General features: G+C 31.6%; 1 protein-coding gene across 2 annotated transcripts in view; it reads left to right on the top strand.

The window, feature by feature from the left end:
* LOC139511966 (homeobox protein php-3-like) overlaps nt 1-19,897 on the top strand; it is a 67,438-nt gene that overhangs the window by 15,592 nt on the left and 31,949 nt on the right. Inside the window, exon 1 of one of the 2 annotated variants that reach the window (XM_071299207.1) lies at nt 5,464-5,592. The exons of the other annotated variant lie outside the window; for it this stretch is intronic. The gene's annotated coding sequence lies outside the window, so the exon portion shown is untranslated. Of the gene's footprint in view, nt 1-5,463; nt 5,593-19,897 lie in introns of those variants that run through there. 2 annotated transcript variants of the gene reach the window in all.

The raw sequence follows: 19,897 nt of genomic DNA, 5'->3' as shown, positions 1-19,897 counted from the left end.
GCATCTTAAAAAAAGTTTGACACACTTTCTGAAATGTTCGGTTTTCAATGGGTTTCAACCCCGTTATTGATTTAACCTTCCACATGTTGTGATTCGAACGCCTATGTTAAGTTGTGGGTAGATGATCTCTAAGGCCAAGGGGTAACTGACACATGGCTTGTGGTGGTGTTATACTGGTTTTCATATTTCTTTTAGATGTCATCCCCCTTTAAGTCTATGTATTAAAATCTGTTATTATAGCTCACTGTGATGTGTTTTTTCTTGGGCAATTTGATAATGAATTTGCATGAAGTAGTGTATCTACTAGTTCTATCTCAATTTTCGTTCGTATCTAAGGCGATAATAAATTTATATAACGGATGTTAGTCTGAACGACTTTTTGATATATTTGTATCGTGTAGTCACTTGTCTGCAATACCCGTCCACTAACTGACTATTGTTTCCACCTTATACTTTCCTATAAATCGTAATGACTGTTTTTGGTCTTTAACTGAATCATAAATTATTGTATCACATGACCTTCTCCCTGTGAAGATTTACATCCTTCAATTCAGACCGCTAGTGTAATATGACGTATCATTGTTACAATATTTTGTTATATATGATGGTTTATAACAAAGTTTTCCATACAGAAAGTCATGATGTATGTTTTACAAAATCATCTATATTTAACAATTTGACACTTTTGGTATCCTCAAACAAAACGTTTTTACCCCATTTGATAGAAAGTTTCAAATTATAACAATAGCTGATTTATTGTCAAAAAACGCTTGTCATTATACAAAATGTAGAGCAAATTGAACGCGTTTAAAGATGCGATAGCGGATATCTCTTGAAACGATCTGAATTTTGATTATTTCTGAAAAGTTAGTAATGCATACATATTAAAGAAGAAAAAAATGGACAACATATCAACTATGAAAATCATAAATTTGTTCAGATAAATGTTGATTGCTTCTTCACTTGGCACATACTGCATTTTCGGCATAAATATGCCAAATGAACATGCACGTGTGGGTCAAGGGAGATAATAAAAATTTTATTATTTTTTTATCATCGGACTGTTCACGCCACCTGGATAGTTATAATATATGGACGTTTTCATGACCCTGTGACAAATTTGATTCCTTTTCAATTTATTTTATGAGCCGGTCAGTTTTGCATTCCAAGATAAAACCGATGTTCATTTTCTGTTTATAACCTTTTAATTGGCACCAACGAGGTGTTTATGTCTGAAAGGTGTTTTAGACTTTAGCATAAAATGGCTGACCAACAAAATTATTTTGACCATGTCCAACCTTTTTGCTTTGTTGGCTAGAAAAGTAATCTATGATCCTGATTGCATTTTAGAGAAAATGTAATTGCAAATGTAATTGGAGCATTTTATGTGTGTCGAGGCTTGGAAAATAATTTAGTGAATTGAGTTTTCGTATAAAAGTTTTGTTTTGTGACGATTACTGTCGACCCTCGTCTTATCCGATGACAATTATAGCTTATACATCACAAGAATGTATCTTCATATGTTATTACATAGACAGAATAATTAGCCTCCATCAAGGTTTTGTGGATGTAGTCATCGTGACTTTTGTTTAAGAGTTTTCAGCGCTGATAATAGTCAAAATCTGTAACACGGTTAACCTTTAAAATAACAGAAAATTAAAAAGCGAAATCTTGCTATATTGAAAAATGTGGTATACATCTTTTTCATACGTTTGAGTTTCGATGATTTTTTGCATTTCCTCCGATTGTATTTCATTCTGCTAAAGTATTAATCTTGAAGCTAGATATTGATGATATAAAACACACATTTATATTATTAAAGCGCACTTTGAAAACATAAATAGAAGTAGCAAAAGTAAGAAAAGATTATATCCACCAAAAAGAAAACAAATGAAAGAGAATAGACGAATAAGCTCATTATAAGCATGGCACAGTGCTACCAAAATGGTTTTCACAAGAGCATTACAAGTATCTTAGATTTTTCTGAATGTTTTAGCTCATATCGATATAAAACAATACAACGAAAATGCAATTCAGTTATAAATACAATGTGCTGCATAATTGGATTTAGCTAAACTCAGATATTCAAAATACTAGTGTTTTCCATTATTGTGCTGCTTCCTTTCTTTCATCCATTGATGATTTGATGTTGTCTTCTTGGTACTAGTATCTGTATACAAGAAGGTATATATAAATGGAAAGTCGAAAAAAAAACGATACGAATAGTTCTTGCGATTTATTGCTATTCTAAATTTAAAACATATACAGCTATATACGTATGGGAATAAAAAGGAAATGTGAATTGTATTACTCTTGAATGGTTCTCCATACGGATTTTTAAAACTAACTGCGAAATGCCTTTGCATCGAGAGTATAATCAATCCAACTTACAACCCTTATACAGTCTGGGTAAATCAAAATCATGAATAACAAATGTATAAACTGCAAGATTAAAGTGGAAAATGAATAAATAGAAACTTGCATGTTTTTTTTTTGTAATCTCTACAGATTTTTGTGCAAAGTAAAATGTCAAACTGCTACATATAAAGTTAATAGGAGGAGTTATTGGAAGAAAGAAAGAAGGCATCAGTCGCACAGCACACGATCAAAAGTTTGGTGAAAGTATAACAAACTACAACCTAAAACTTACAAAATCCGTAGAAACAGCCACAAGACAAAGGTACATCAAGTTCTGAAAACTTCAAATTTTAGTCAAGATTTGAACATCTGTCGTCATCACCTAATCATTTGAAGGAGGACAAAAAACAAAGTTAATCATTGGTGCATTGCCTTGTGATGTTTGCTGCTCCTTTGGTCTGGTTGTTGTCTCTTTGAGACTCATTGGTGGCCTTAGGCAGTTTTCTGCTCTTTGGTCTGGTTGTTGTCTCTTTGAGACTCATTGGTGGCCTTAGGCTGTTTTCTGCTCTTTGGTCGGGTTGTTGTCTCTTTGAGACTCATTGGTGGCCTTGAGCTGTTCTCTGCTCTTTTGTCGGGTTGTTGTCTCTGTAAGATTCATTGGTGGCCTTGAGGTGTTTTCTGCTCTGTGGTCTGGTTGTTGTCTCTTTGAGACCCATTGGTGGCCTTGAACTGTTTTCTGCTCTTTTGGTCGGGTTGTTGTTTCTTTGAGACCCATTGGTGGCCTTGAACTGTTTTCTGCTCTTTTGGTCGGGTTGTTCTTTCTTTGAGGCCCATTGGTGGCCTTAAGCTGTTTTCTGCTATTTGGTTGGGGTTATTGTCTCTTTGACACATTTCTCGTTTCCATTCACAATTTTATTCAGTCGACAAACGTTATTTTTTGTTTGTTATATAAGTAGAACCGGTTACATTCTTGGTTCACTAGCACAGTAGGTGTACATATTGAATGACTGTTGAGCTGTCATACATGCAACACGTTGACGGTTTTTTTTTGTGTGTGTGTGTTGTTTTTTTTAGATTTATTTCATCCTTTTTAAAGTAATCCGCTTGCCAATTATCATCGATACGCGCATCATCCGTTATTTATCAAAATTTATTATTAATAACTGAAAACCACACTATTAACATGTTTTGCGTTAAAAGCTGACTAAAGTTTAAATTGATCGTGCGATCGATCTTCAATGGTCAAATTTCAATTTTTGTGAAACTCAAAACTTCGATTTATACAAGAACTTGTGAATTAATTTAACGTTGTTAATAATTTATAAATAATTAATTGATTTACGTTTCTTGTCGAATTCCTTGTTCATTAGTTGTGAAATGCTAAAAATTTCAAAACTGGTCTGAAAATAAAATACAGCGAATAATTCATATAGTTGACTCACTAATCTCGCAACATTTTCCCTTAAACTGTTAAAAGTTGAAATAACTACTTATTTAAAAAAAAGAACAATGAAATTCCTTAAAATTGATGCACAAATAACATTTTTTTTACATGCATATTAATGTTACCTTATACGGCGGTAACACATCAAAAGATAGATAGTTCTCACATCAAACGGCTGGAAATCGCCAAAATTTAGTGAGAAAATTCACGATATTTCTTTAATCCTCAATATTATTTACCATAAAATGGGTTCGAACCTCCTTAAATCTTCACCTTATAGAGACTAATCCTAATTTATGGTAATAGTCGTGTTATATGGCGACAATGGTTACTCATAATACATACAAAAAGTCTGTATCATTCAGACGAACTCCACCAAGCCAGAATATTTATCTTATTTTGAAGAAAAAATATTTAAAGGATGCGGTAGTCAATGAAAAGAATTATATATGTTACATATTGTTTTTCGTTCATTTTTTGTACATAAATTAGGCCGTTAGTTTTCTCGTTTGAATTGTTTTACATTGTCATTTCGGACCCTTTTATAGCTGACTATGCGGTATGGGCTTTGCTCATTGTTTGAGGCCGTATGGTGACCTATAGTTGTTAATTTCTGTGTCATTTTTGTCTTTTGTGGAGAGTTGTCTCATTGGCAATCATACCACATCTTCTTTTTTTTTATATATACTCAACAATGTTTAACTTTAAATTGAAAACTATGTTCAAACCTATCATTGCGTTGGATAAAAACCGCATTTTTTATACGTGTGCATGTAAAACACATTTCGTTGTAGAAGGGTATAAATACAGCACAAACAACATTTTCCAAAAGACCAAAAAAGTGAAAAAGTATATTTTAACAAAACGCATTTGACTAACAGGTCGAACAACTGATGTTCTTTAACCCTGCTGACTGCCATTGGCGATTGCCAAATAAATTGATCACAAGATGTAACAAAATGGATCTTAAACGAATTTTATTCTTAACAGAAAAACAATAAACAGCAAAGATGCTATACCACAAACATGAGGTGCAAATTGTTTTGGTACACCAGATCCGGATTTCGACAATATATAGATCTATATACAGTATATATATATCATTTTTTTAGTAATTTCAATTTATAAATTACATAATAGAGAACTGATTCATTAATATATAAGCTTTAAATATGCTTTAGGGTATCGCATATAAAGTGTAGCATATCTAACTTTTCATATTTTTTTTTATTCTACACACACAAAAAAATGTAGTAAACAAATAGTAATTTTGCAATAAACATGTGAGAAAAATCGTATACCCCCAATCACAGGTCTTAATTCTGTAAAATGTAATGAAGTATAGAATTAAGAGATAAAAACAGGCAAAAGATTATAAAATTGTAATAAAATCATTCTATACCAGCCACAGATTACTACAATTTTATTACAAACATAACCTATGATGAAACTCGCATAATGTTGCTCTCAGTTCACAGAAAATGAACACTTTACCAATCAGAGGCTACTATTTTCAATTTTCTACATTAAGATGATTTCGGAATAAGCCATTAAATATTTTAGTATCTTTTTAGGTTACTATAGAACATAAGACACTAAAGTGGAGATATATGATCTCATCTTTGTGATGTTTTAACAATTGAACTATAACACATTTTTGTAAAGTTGGTTACGGGATATCTCAGGAGTTCGTTGTATGATTTTTTTTATAATATTAAGCAGCTAATCCGTATTTATTAAGTCTGGTATGACAATTTATGACGTCTAACTATGTCACAGATATACGGCAGGTAAGGGCAGTTTTATAATGTTAAAATTCTTCAATTATTAGCCTTGTCACAAAATGAATATTTTATTATGAAAAAGTAATACAACTACTTGAATTTAATAGCTAGTCATTTATTAAATATAATAAAAACAATATAAAGCTACTTTTCTCTTCATTTTATATTGTTTTTTAAAATCTATTTTTGTATTTTATTTGTTTGGTTAATTTACAAATTGAACATTCATAAATAGTTTTAATAATTTATATTTATAAAAAAAAGTTTAACTGAATAAAATATATGAATTCTAAAAATGTTTCAATATATTTTAATATGTTTTAGTTAAATTATCAGGTATAGACAATTAACTAAAATTTAATTTTTACACAACAATTCTAAAATAAATTTTCAAATCTAAAAGAAAAAAATACGCACTTATTTTGGTATTCTTATTTATCAGTAAATTATTCATTTGTCAATGGTTTAAAACTATTTATTTAATAAAATCATCGTTGTAAACTCATATTGATCGTCCGATCAAACACGGGAGACAACTACAACACGCTTATAGTTTAATATTAATAATAATAACTCTTACATGTTTTAAAATAACACAAATATTGAAATACTTGTGTAAATTGAGAAATTTTCCCACAGCTTTTATCAGTGGATATAAAGTGGAGTGCCCTACACAGACTTTCGGTTTCTTCAAACCCTTTTTATTACCCCCATCAGCCAACAAATGGCTTTAATATTGAAATGAATATTTTACAGATTTTACTCTTCTCCAAACAAAACGGGTGATAATTGCTATGTTATCTTCAAATCTGATTGTTGACCTGCACATTAAACTCTTCATTTTATCACCCTGTACCGTATGAAAACGACAAAGACAGGTAGAATAATAAGAATATTGACTTCTGTTAATTTCGTTTGATGTTTACAAATATACACAACAAAGTGCCTGTTAAGATGGACAATAAACTCATTATGTTATTCCAATGTAAATAAATGAAATTGTGTGACGCAAATATAACGGGTCATCAGAAATTTTCCCACTGATCACTGACTTCCTTGGTATCTTACCAGAGTCGAGTCACATTTTGACTTTTTCAAATTGCACGAAAATTTAAACTTTCAAATGCCATTTTGAGCTTAGTGAACATTTTCATTTCATCTGTAAACAATTCATTTTATATATAAATAAATATTGAGGTGTATCATAATCCTATTTTTTACTGCCTTGAAAAAGACAATGCTTGGAATGAAGCAGAGCCGGAGTGCAAGAAAACATTAATCAGACAACGAATTAAAATTTAAATAACCCTAGAAAAACGCGAAATATTTGTCTTTTATTGGCAGGTATGTATGAATTTGACTGTCCCTATAGTATTTTTTGCACCTCTGTTTTAATGATAAAATACTTTATATAATGTGTACAAGGACCAAGAAAGATTACCTTACTTACATAAATGTACAGAAGGAAAATCAATAGTTTGATATTCATGCATAATTTTGATAGCATTTATCTGAACACCATCTTGCTTTGGGAAAACTGCTTGTCAAAGTTGTCTTCTGGCCAGTTTATTTGATTTGTCCCATTTTACGACATTGTCTTGCATAACGTTTATTGCTCATTTGATGTCATAAAAATTCTCAGAACGATTGCTGGTAATTAGTTTTATGTTGGATACATGTGCTGGCATCTCTTTGTATACTTCATCAAAGGTTCTTCTCTTTATTTGTTTTGTTATGTTGTGCTGACTTTTTAATGCCGGTTTGACCGCCACTATATACTCAGTAGAAAAGCCCAAAAGTAATAAAATCGGTACCTGGTATGCATGTTTTCAATCGAATGCGATAAGTTTCGATATCGAGGCATTAATATACAAGATGCATAGGAGATATGATTAAATATGGGAAATGTAATTAGCCTAGAGCGAAATAAAAGCGTCAAAACTGTCCGAATTCATTTCAGTTTAGGGCCTTACCTCCACCTTCATATCAGAGTTCCAGATAAAAACAAAGAAATGGACCTCCATGGTTTATAATCTTTATCAAAAATTTGATAAAAAAATAACGAAAGGTGGGAATTGCTAAACATCAGAAAAACCAAAGGCGACAATTGTGTGAAAACTTTTAATAATTATACAACGATTTGTATAAATAATATGTAGATTAAAATTGCCACATAGAATTTTTTTACCGACAAAGTGAATATTGCATCGGTTTTCCCCCCCTTAAAGATGTTAATATGGTTGGCCACTTTGTGGTTATTTGGTTTGTCAAGTGCTACACCCTTCACATGTTTGCCAGATATCAGCTGGGTACAGTATATCTAGGCAATATATATGTTCCTGATATCAGCGAACATAACTTTGAAATTTTTGTTTAATTTCTTTCATTTCTAAAATAGTTTCTTTAAATAACAAGTCTTAATCGTCATATTTGATAATCATAATTATAAAATAGATTATGAATTCATTGTGAAAAAAAAAAGATAATTTTAGAAAACAAGGGTCTAAATAAAGCCCATAATCATAATCCATTTTTTGTCATCACATTCGGTTATAAACTATGCTCATGAGGAATTAAAGTTTGTTTGCTTTATTTGATGGTTCGTTTGCAATACGTATGTGTCGTTTTTGAAAAGATGCATTTTGTACTGTAAAAACTGTTTTTATTCGTAGTTATAGATATTAGTTATTAAGACAGACCTTTTCGTGTATTTTAAGAGTATTGGGAAACTTTTAACATTGATATCAGAGTAGTAAAAGTTTAATCTTGTTGAGGAAGTCAACTTTAAGACTTTCTCTAAAGTTTTGTGCCTGTAAACATGACTCTCTATCATAGAATTTCGCAGGTAATATCTTATATAAATATTACTGAAAATGCTTCATTTTCGCCAAAAGCTTAAAATGAACAGAACAATTCTTATATCTTCAAGCGCAAGCTAAAATGTCAAAGAAGGAAATAGACACAATATACTTTATTCCAAAGGAATAAGCCAACTGAAATTGCATATACTTTCATGTCCAGGAACCCAAATACATTAAATAGAACACGCATTTCAAATTCTATACAAAGTTTTTTCCAAGTTTTCCTAGATGAGTCGCTTCAGTTAACTCTTAGGTAGGTTATGTGGCGTCGCAAAAAGTTACAAAAAAGCTTAAACAAGAGATAAGGTACTTATTAGATATATGTCCATTGACGACCTGTATTGTAAAGATACATCAGTTTGACAGTTAAAACAAAAGCTACAAAAGCTGTATAGATGTTCTTATTCAGATGGAGCGTGCCATACTCTCTGTTGTTTTCAGAAATCCTAAACACAACTGTATACGTTATATTGTGAGTTTTACTTTTATGGCATACGGTATTGACATTAAAATGTGGAGGGTTGTGAGATCGCATAGCAGGTTTTAACTCCACCAGCGTGTGTGTCTTTACCTAATCACACTATTTGGATCATGTGTTTTTGTTAGTCTTTGCATTTGAGTATATATTTCTAGGTGGGTTAAGTTGTTGGTGGTTAGTGTTGTCTGCTATGCTGTTTTAGTATTTCCTGTTGATTGATTGTTGGTTGCTTAATGCCCAATGGCAAATATCTCATGCATGTTCAGTACGAGTATTTCTTGTGATACCTTTCAAGTATATCAATATCGCTCTACCCAACATGCCAGTACCTAGAAATCCTGCATTTGAGGTCAAAACCGACTTTTTATTGTGTTTGTTTTAGTAAATTCCTTAGTTTTCTGTGAAGTGTTTGACTACGACTGTTGGTCGTTCTTACGGCTTCTTGTTCTGACCATGTTCTTACCTTCTCAGTCATCCTTTGTGGAGTTCCTCTCCATTAACTGACGGTTTAAGTATTGTACTTCTGGTAGTAAAATTACCTGTTATATTTGACGTTTTTGCACGTTTAAGTATACTTAATATATAAGTACCAATATTATGTAGAAATTGAAAATCTCAAGTTATGGTCTAGAAGACCGGGAATTTTTTTAAATACGTCTTATGTTGTATGCATTTTTCAATTCTTCTGCATACAAAATACGATTTCAAATTTCAAAATATCAATTTAAAAATCTTCGTTAATAAGACCAACGCATTATTTCATCGATGCAAATGGCCATAACAGTTATTAAAATACCATTGTATTGTCGTAAAAGCCATATTTCACACCGCACATGTATACAGTTACGTTTCATAAGCGATTTGTTGACAGGAGGTTACAATAATCCGCTACTTTCTTCATCTATAAAACAATGCCGTATCATTGATTAATTACAAAATGATAAGCACAATTACAAACGTCATCCTACATTTCTCATTTTTTACTGAGCTTCCGTTTGATCATGCGCAAACGCCTAAATCCATTTGCTGCAGAAAGTCAGCTTGACCGACTTCAAGCAAGGAAATTAGCTCTTGAAATTACATGCATGATTCGAGGTCAATACGGGTTACGAATTTAGGTGCATTTTCTTTGAAAATAATCTTTTATTCAAGGTTAAGTCATCGCATAGAACATGCGCAACTCTTGAAATAGAACTACTCGGAAGTGTTTGCTTGTGCAAGACCAGGATCTCGTGCGAGTGCAAACCACTGACCACCTGGTCGGGTTACATAAAGTAATACGATGAATATTGAAGTAGACAAGAAAGAAAAACTGTATTTTAGACAGTGAATAAATAAGTGGGTTTTTCGATAATGTTTATCGGTTTTGAACGAACAATTGTATTTCTATTTCTATAATTAGTAGTACTATTTTGAATGCCTTTTCATAATTTCAATATTTGTCTGTGTTCACAATTTGTTATTCTTTATATTTGTCTCCTGACTATATAGAATTTATATATTGCTTTAAATCCATTCTATTACTCCTGACCTTTTCTATTACTGAATTGGGTGAAATACTGCTCCACCACAGGGGGCATAGGGATTGGGTTTCCGTGGAATCGGGTATCGTTATACAACTGTGTTTTTAAAAGATAAAACGAATTTTCTGCAGTTTGTAACGTTGAAAGGCATATCAGTTGAGTATATTTTCTATGGAAAACAGCTGCTTTTACAGTTAAAGATCAGATTTAGTTGATTTTGAATCTAGGATTGGGCAAAACCGATCTTTCTGACCGAGAGCATATTGATAAATATCAACAATATTTATTGCATATCTTTTAAACGAACAAAACCTCATACGTCTTAAAACATTTTTCACAGTGGGATACCACTTTATAACGGACTTAGATTCGGTTGTTTTCAATCTAGCGTCTAAAATGTTCACGTGTATTATATATAAGCTATGTAATCTAATATTATCTGTATAATCCTCAAAGCAGTTCTGATATTTTTGTCTAGAGGACAAGCTGCATAACTTAAGTTACCGTGGCCTCTGTATACCATGATGGCTCCACTCAGAGATAGATTTGGTACAAAATGTAATATTTCTTTACTTCTCTTGTCCCATCCTGTGGGTCATTTTTTTTTTGGGTTATCGGTGATGTTTGTTCCTATCTATATGGTTAGTGGACACTAAATTGAATGTTTTTTTTTAAACAACACTCTCTTATAATATAAAACACCAAAAAAACAAGACTTTAAACAAGTATGTTACTAAGACTGTTGTCAGATATTTGCCATATTCTTTCTTGATTCGACGTGTCTTAGTATTGGATTTCCCCGTTAATACTGCGTTGGTACCTCAGATACTGCTGGGTTATACAATTAGTCCAGTTTGTTATACTCAAATCTTCTTATTTTAATATCGGGTGCTCTGGAAATGGTAGCATCCTTCGAAAAATCACATGAGATATAATGAAACTTCAATGTTTCACCTTAGACACTACACCCACTTAACTGTGATTGCCCAAATACAGTTTTTCCACTTTTCACTTGGTTACTACACACTCCAAATCTGGTTTTCTGGTATAGTCTTTTGATAAAGCTAAGTGTGAAACTGTCTTAATCGCGTGTCACTTCAGTGTTTCCCTGGTGGTGCTTTTGAAATTAGAATTGAATCATTTTAAAGATTCTATGAGTTTAGTAAATTTAAAGTTTCTTTTTTAGACCACACAACTGAAATAAAAAAATAAAAAATATATTTAGCATTGATCTTCAAATTATTTTGAACTTTTTTGTGTTGTCCAGAAAGAAGTCACTATTCAGATATAAGCATAGGAAAAAGTATAGCTAATAAGTATTCGCTGATCTAGGATATAAATACGCTTGGGGTTTTTCTTGAGGGTAATGGGTATAAGATAGTATTAAATAATATCCAAAGATAGCAGGGTTATAAACTTAAAGATCTATCACGGTTGAAAGATTGGCACTTCTAAAGTATATATGAAATCTTTTGAAAACACTTGTCGGTCTTTTTGTAAAACAATATTTCTAGCGCGGTTTTTGTTTTTTTCTTCTGTGGAGTAAAATTGTTTTTTTAATTGTTCACCACTGTGTCAAACGTCTGTTAATTGGGAATTTATTGGTCCTTACTTTCCTAGCAATGTGCGTCTTTGTATCTAGAAAACAAAATCTGACTTTATCAAAGATTTCCTCACCGTTGCGTTTTTATTAAAGATTTATCTGGTGTTTATATATTTTGGATACCCCGCTTACTGGAGCTGTAGTGTGTAGTGGTCGTTGTGTCCGTTCGTCTGTTAGATCGTTCTTACATTCATTCGTCTGCTCTTGCATACTGATCCTCTTTATCCAATCGGCAATACTCGGTGAATCCGCTACTCTCGTTAGATTACGGTACGGAAACAGCCGAGTTGTGACGAATGCCTCCTTATCCAGAGACTGGATTAAAAGAACGTTCGCAAAATCTTTTCCATATATCTGAACGCATTATGCTTTTTCTACTGTATTATTTTTCACATAGCAAAAATTGTATTGCTGTATCCTCATTATTTCCAACAATACATTTTTTTAAATGAAACTTAGGGTCTATCGTATAAAAGACTGTAATGCGTCTCCTGTTATAAATTCGACATAAATAATTAAGCTACACTACGGGTGCCAAATGTGGAGTAGGATATGTTTACCCTTTCGGAGCATACGATATCTCATCCAGTTTTTGTTAGGTTCGTGTTGCTCAGTCTTTAATTTTTCTATGTTGTGTGTTGTGTACTTTTGTTTGTCTTTTTCATTTTTAGACATGGAGTTGTCAGTTTATTTTCGACTAAGTTTAAATGTCCCTAAAAAATTGGTATCTTTCGCCTCTTTTTGTTGTTTTAAAGAAGGAAAAGATGGACAGACCCTATCACATCTAGACAAATTATGGAACGCTAGGAAGAACTTTTGGTCAATATGTATACTCGCAGAATTTCCGGTTTCATTTTTTTTTCGGTCCTCATTGTTTTTAATTCTAGATTTTCTTAGGTTATGATTGATTGATTTTTGGAGTTGATGGTCTATTTCAAAAATGTAGGAGAACTTTCTAAGGTGCTAGGGATGTTTTTTTAGATGGAAGAATTGAAAATGTAAATTGCTCTGGAAGACAAAAGCTCAATTTCAGAGAGAAAAAAATGAAAAATACGCCTGATTTGTCTGCCTTGATTACTAGTATTAGATTGCAATGTGCATTAAGCAATTTGATATAAAGTTTCCTTTTAACTATTAATAAGAGTGTCCTTTATTCCATTTCAAATTTTCCTCCCTTTAAACAACGTGACTTCAAAAAAACGACGAGAGAAATTACTTTTGTCAGTTTTCGTTTCATGGTGTGAGTTATTGGGATATCTATTATACTAAACGCATTTATGTGAGCTTAGATCAAAAGAAGAAATTATTTTTTTATTAATTTTTGTATTGCGAGCTTTCTTGACTCAAAACTTTCGTTGCACATGTTGACCAATTGGTAACTTGTGTATCAGTTGCTGTTTTTCAATAACCATGGAAAACTTGAAAGAAAATTAGGCGTCAGTATATATGAAAAAAAACTTTAGCATTGTTTACGATGTTTGTCTGAAATAAACATAATCGTTGGCGCCCTACCCAATGATACCAATATGAACAAGAATTTTGGTATTCGCTAATGAAAGCAAAAATATTTTAGAATCTTAAAGAATTTCAGCAAGAACGGTTTATTAATAGAATATTGTTGTTTTTTGTGTATAAGAACAATAGTAGTTTTCAAAATGCTTGTTTAATTCATACAAGTCTTTCGTTTCAATTCAAAATTATTATTATGAAAATTATATATTATAAATGGCTATTTGGAATTAAAGATATAGACTGGTGGTCTTTACTAATTTATGAAGTCATAAAGCATATCAAAGTAATTTTGAATCTAAAAAGTCCTCATCTAGAACAGCTGTACATCTCTCTCAAGATCTTGTTTATTACCAGACGTAGGCTCTTGAAGGACAGAATATATCTTTGCTTTATAAATATCTATTAAATAGACAGATCGTATAGTGAATTGTAGTTAAATAAGCACAACAAAAGAGATAAAGGAAATAAGGTGATTTTAAGAGACCGTCATTGTTTTCTTGGATATATTCTTTCGGAATTCTCATATGATTTGAACGTCCCAAAAATTGGAGTAACATTACATAACAAACTTGGGATTTATTTCTAAATATGAAAAATGAGATGTGAAATATTCACGAGACAGCAACAACACGACACGAAAATACAAAATATGTTTATACTTGTTTTCTTCTTCGTTGTCCCATTTGTACATAATACTGATTACTATAGTATTCCAAACACTAGCATCTCTGTAGAGTATCAAATGTGAAAAAAGAAAGCTTCTTTTAAATTTACAGCTACCTAGACTTCTCATGTCCGGTGGTAATATACTCTTGTTTATTTAGGCCCTAAGTCGTACCTAAGCCGTATCAATACACAACTATCACATGCCAGAATGTGAACGTTTAAGTGGCACGCTTCAAAGACGCAAAAGGAAACCTGAAGTTCTGTGCGCCGTTCTTTGCAAGATAATAGTTTTTAACCTACTTACCATGCTCAGTGGTAGGCGATATTTCCCGACTACACCTACCCTACTTACCATGCTCATCGGTACTCAATATTTCCCGACTATACCCCAGTGTGTTCTCTTTCAGAACATTTCCGTCGGTAAACTAGATTTAACTTTTCCCCATCTGCTTATGCATTAAATATATGCAAATCGACACAACATAGTCAGTCAATGGGTAAGCGGTTTTAACGGTTATAAAATTGCGGGAATTCGATCACGCTTTAAAAGGTAAAATTTCTTTAAAATCACTTTTTCAGCAAAATGAAAAAACCCCAAACGAGCCTTCCAGTTTTCATTCCCACTTGTTAATCAGGATAAATTGTTACATATGTATTTTCAAAGAGGCTTGTCTTTCTGTGTGATCTACGTTTTCCATTATACCCCATCATAATTTCATATCAAATATTATGTATAACTTGTGTTATCAAATCATAAATGACTGTTTCTAGTCTCATTCGAGTGAATTTTTGACAACTTAAGATGACTTACGACCATTCGGGGTGGCCTGGTAATTTTCGTATAAAAAGCTAGCGGCGGGAAGCAATCCGCGGGCTAAACAAACACCATTTACACACAGTGGAAAAGGAATAGTTTATGCACGTTTTTATTGATACGGGCTTTAGTCAAAGGCTTGCGCACTAGGTGGTATTTAAAAGCCAAATACAATGCTTAAATAAAAAGGTGTGTTAATTTCTGAATATATCATTCTAATTAGATGGCAAATAAAACATACAAATTATCAGGGTCTTTGGCAACTAAATGAAATTGAATTTTCTGTATTTGAGATCAAAGTTATTGGAAACAAATAGAGCTAATGAAAAAGGTTAAATTTGCGATAAACAAGAAATAGCTTTGAAATTTTATGTCGTCACATGGTTGCTAAAATCTGTAATGTTTAATAAATTAAAATTTGTGTCAACAATAATAATCAAAAATTAGGTTTCCTAATTGCAGTCTGATGTAAAAATTCAGAATGATCAGTGTAAATACATACAATTGTGTTTATTTTCAATTTTCTCCTCGTTTTACATGTTGATCGATGCTGTAAATTGTTGCCCCAACAACGATGAGGAAACAGATAAGGTGAATTTTGATTGGACTAATTCGAAATGTTTCGATGATGTCACATAACCATAGTTTATGACCTCTTACATCATAGTAAGAGGATAGTTTCATTTACAAAGCAACTTGTCACTTCCAAACGACTTTTAGTTCAATGCGTCCATTGTGCATTTTTTGTAAGTGTTTAATTGTACTTCTCAAAAACTAAAAATACGTAAAATATTATGTAACTAAATTCAAATGTTTAGAAAAGACCGGCCCTTCAGTTGATAACCTCAAAATTGCAAATACAGTGAAGACACCTTCATCTTGGTTAAAATAGATGATGTTGATTCAGTAAATTGCTATTCAGGAAATTTTTACAAACGTGAATGTCAGCTGGAAGTTTTCTGTCGAGTTGTGTCTGATGGCACTGATTGTAGTATAATTCAACTATTTCTAATGCTGCCATTAGTTTAAACACTTTCAGGATTTAAAAAAAGATGAACAAATAAAAAAAATCGCAATTACAATTGAATTTGAATGCAATCATTCTGTTCGATCCTAACGTTTCATCTATTTTATTTTCTATCTATGAGTTTGAATGTCCCTCTGGAATCTTTCGCCCCTCTTTTATCCCCTGTTGCTTAAATGACCATTTACATGTGATCACCTCAAATGGACGAAAACGGCTGTTCTGATACCCAGCATGCCTAGATACTATGGAACAAACGTCTTTCAGAGAGTAAACTAGTTCAGTGAGTATTGACATATTTATCTGGTTTGTATATCAAATGTTTACAGTAAAACTATGTTTTAATATGTCACGGTAATGGTACACATAAAAGTTTAAGGTGAAATATTATATCTCTACATTCGGAACTCAAGTAATTCGTTTTTACATAAAGAAACAATAAAGTGCGCGATTAAATTTATTTATTTTTAGCATAAAGTTTTTGATACCTGGCTTTCATATACTGAGATGGTGTAATAAATAATTATGAATTGTTCAATTAAGAAATGGAGATGCCTCAATACGACAGGTTTAGATATAAGACGATAACAACTCAAAACCAGGAATAAAATCATGAATAATTGTAGATGTGTTTAAGGGGATTCCTTCTAAAATATTTTCACAGTCGATTTTGATGTTGTTTTGAAAATGAGATATGGAAGTCAGGCTAAACTGCTTTTGATTTGACCATATACCTCAGAAAGAAGATTGCAGATTGATATGAGGTTGAAATATAGATTAATATCTCGTTTTGTGTGTTTCAAATTTTCATTGCTTTAAGTCTAAGCAATGGCGAGTTCCATTCAAATATCTATCATATTACCAGGTGATATTTGTTCTTTTAGATATGCCTTACGGTCAGTACAAATGACCTCTAATTTCGTTTTATGTCCTTGTCGGCGAATATAAATGAACACATTTGGATGCCAATTTTAGCCAGAATGCATCGATTTGTAGATCGAACGCCATTGTTTCCTATTTTTATGTATCTTCATGCATATTAACTTTATGTCCACTGTAGAAGTGAAGGCTCTTATTTGAACTGGAAATCGCTTTCTTTATGGTATTTTTACGATATTTTTACTATCTAAGAATTAATAAAAACTTCAAATGATGGTATAGAATTTCAAATTTTGCACAAAAATATCAACAATTGAATTATATTGACGTACAATCTGGCGCAGTGACATAGAGATTTTATAGCATATCAAATCTCCTTTAACTTTTGTTTTGTGAAATGGTTTTTCTATATGAATGTTCTGGGACAAGTATGTTTACGCTGGTCAATACCTCTTTGTCTGTCATGACTTACTCCATGAAATATTGATTTCGATAAATTGAATATCAATCTTTAGTAGAGCCATAGTTCCATGCAGTTTGGCACATTCTATATTTGTAAAATTTAGTATTTTTCGCCTTAACACTTTCTAAAGCTACTTTAATGAGAAAGATTTGCTTGTACGGGGTCACTCAGGAGCTTTTAGCATTTATTACTTTTGTATGTTTTTTTTTAAATTTTAGTTCAAATATATATTTTGGAGTTAAGTGTCACGTCCATATTTACTGAACTAGTACACATTTATATTTAGGGACCAGCTGAGGACCATCTCCAGTTGCGGGATTTTCTCGCTGCGTTGAAGACACATTGGTGGCCTTCGACTGTTGTCTGCTCTATGGTCGGGTTGTTGTTTCTTTGTCATATTCCCCATTCCCATTCTCAATTTTATTAAGTAAACAGGTACACGGGTTTACACAAATATGTAACTTTCATCAATATCTCAACCTTCATTCAATGGTGTTGTCGGTTTCTCTCCAACTTGTGAATTTTACATGTCCCCTTGTTATATTTCTCCTCTCTCTAAGGGAGCTACCATTTGATTTTTATGGGGGGGGGGGGGGGGGGGGCTAGGATGAAATTTGAAAAAAAATAGGCAGGACAGGAGTTTTGAGTAAAAAAAAAGGTAGGATGAGAAACTTGTTAAAAAAAAAGGCAGGATGACAATTTGTGTAAAAAGAGTCAGGATAGACTAGTAAAAAAAAAGGCAGGACCGAATAGAGTAAAAAATAAAAAGGTACAACTAAAAAAAAGCAGGACAAAATTTTTTATCCTAGCCCCCCCATAAAAATCAAACGGTAGCTCCCTAAAGACAATCTTACTTTGTCATTTCAAATCAAACTCTTATGTCCATTTGACGTTAGTATGTTTTGTCATGCCCCTGCCGTTTACACATGCTGCAAGAAATTACTATGGGTTCATAATATCATGAAGAGTGATGTAGATTTCAGCAAATACTTTTCCTGTCTTTTAGAACAGGCAAAAATTCAAGAATAGATAGCCAATGTCAACAAACTGATTATCCGAATGGTATCCAACCTTGAGCAGGACTAAGAAATGTTTCTGAAGGTTTTGCGTTTCTGTTCTTTCTTTTCGCTCATTCTTTATTTCCTATTGTTTATTCTTAATATTTGAACAAGAATAATTATGACACTCCATTACTGCAAAAAGAGGATTTACTTCCCATGAACTAAAAAAAAATGCATTTTCCTTTTTTAATTTAAAATTGTGAGCGTTTTGAGAATTTTAAAATCATAAAAATAAGCTTATTTCGGATTATTTAATGGAAATCCCAAGGAAAAGCTGACAACGTTATTGATTTTCAGAATCCTTATATTTCATTAAAATTGAACTTAATTGCATTGTGAATATGGATGATTTTTTTTGCTCGGTCCCAAGATTAAAATCTATTTGTTTATATATAATGTTTATTACCGACACAATTCTCTTTTGTGTATACTTTATTCATGGAAAGTAGCTGTTTAGGTGGCTATGTAATATAAAAGGTATTGTAAAATAGATAAACAAATCGTATAAATGTACATATATACTTTGTCGGGTTTTTTAAGAGAGGACAAATTTTATTCATTTTTTTAAATATAAATAATATAAAAACAACTTTTCAACTTTTTATCATTCAAAAACATCGAATTGTTTTATTCATTTTTGTTGTTTTTATTTTGTACTTAAATCGATAGTGAAAACCAGTGGATTAACCGATTATTTTTTCAAAGAAAACACCATTGAGTCAAATCTTTAAGCTCGAAAATTGTTAGAAGGGTGAAAGCAGAGAGGCAGGGGAGCAATTTCAATTTCTGAATGAAATATACATGGAAATGGACAAGGTAATCCGACATAGATGATGTAAATACATAACTTGCATCTTAGAATTCGGAGGCAGACATTAAAATACAATATTAATACTTTAAAAATGCATTGAGGTTATGGTAGATAAATCTCCTTGGAAAAGGGAGGAAAACTTGTTGTTGATAAAAATTCCAAAAAATATTTTACCAAATTTATTTTTGAAAATTAAACAAACCTGTGGTTTAAAAACAAACATATTTTGAATTGTCTCACAACTATTCAGTTCGAAGAAGTTGGTACTTTGATATTAAATATAAGTAAATAATGTCTTAAAATTTGTCACAATTGTAAAAAAAAAGTGTAATTGTATTGATATAATAAATTAGACCTGGCTTTGCAATAAAAAAAAAAACTTCAATAAAACTGTGAAATATATTGATAGAATAATCTGCCATATTTAAAACAATAATCAAGTAATGATAATAAAAAAAAATGAAAATAATAATAATAATAATAATAATAATAATAATAATAATAATAATAATAATAATAATAATAATAAATGCCTTATTATTATTATGAATAAGGCATTTATTATTATTATTTTGAGAAGTTATTTAAATATTTGATAATAAACAAAAAATATAAA

This window comes from Mytilus edulis, chromosome 2, assembly GCF_963676685.1.
Source record: "Mytilus edulis chromosome 2, xbMytEdul2.2, whole genome shotgun sequence".
NCBI lineage: Eukaryota > Metazoa > Mollusca > Bivalvia > Mytilida > Mytilidae > Mytilus > Mytilus edulis.
This window is presented reverse-complemented; position numbering and strand designations above follow the sequence as displayed.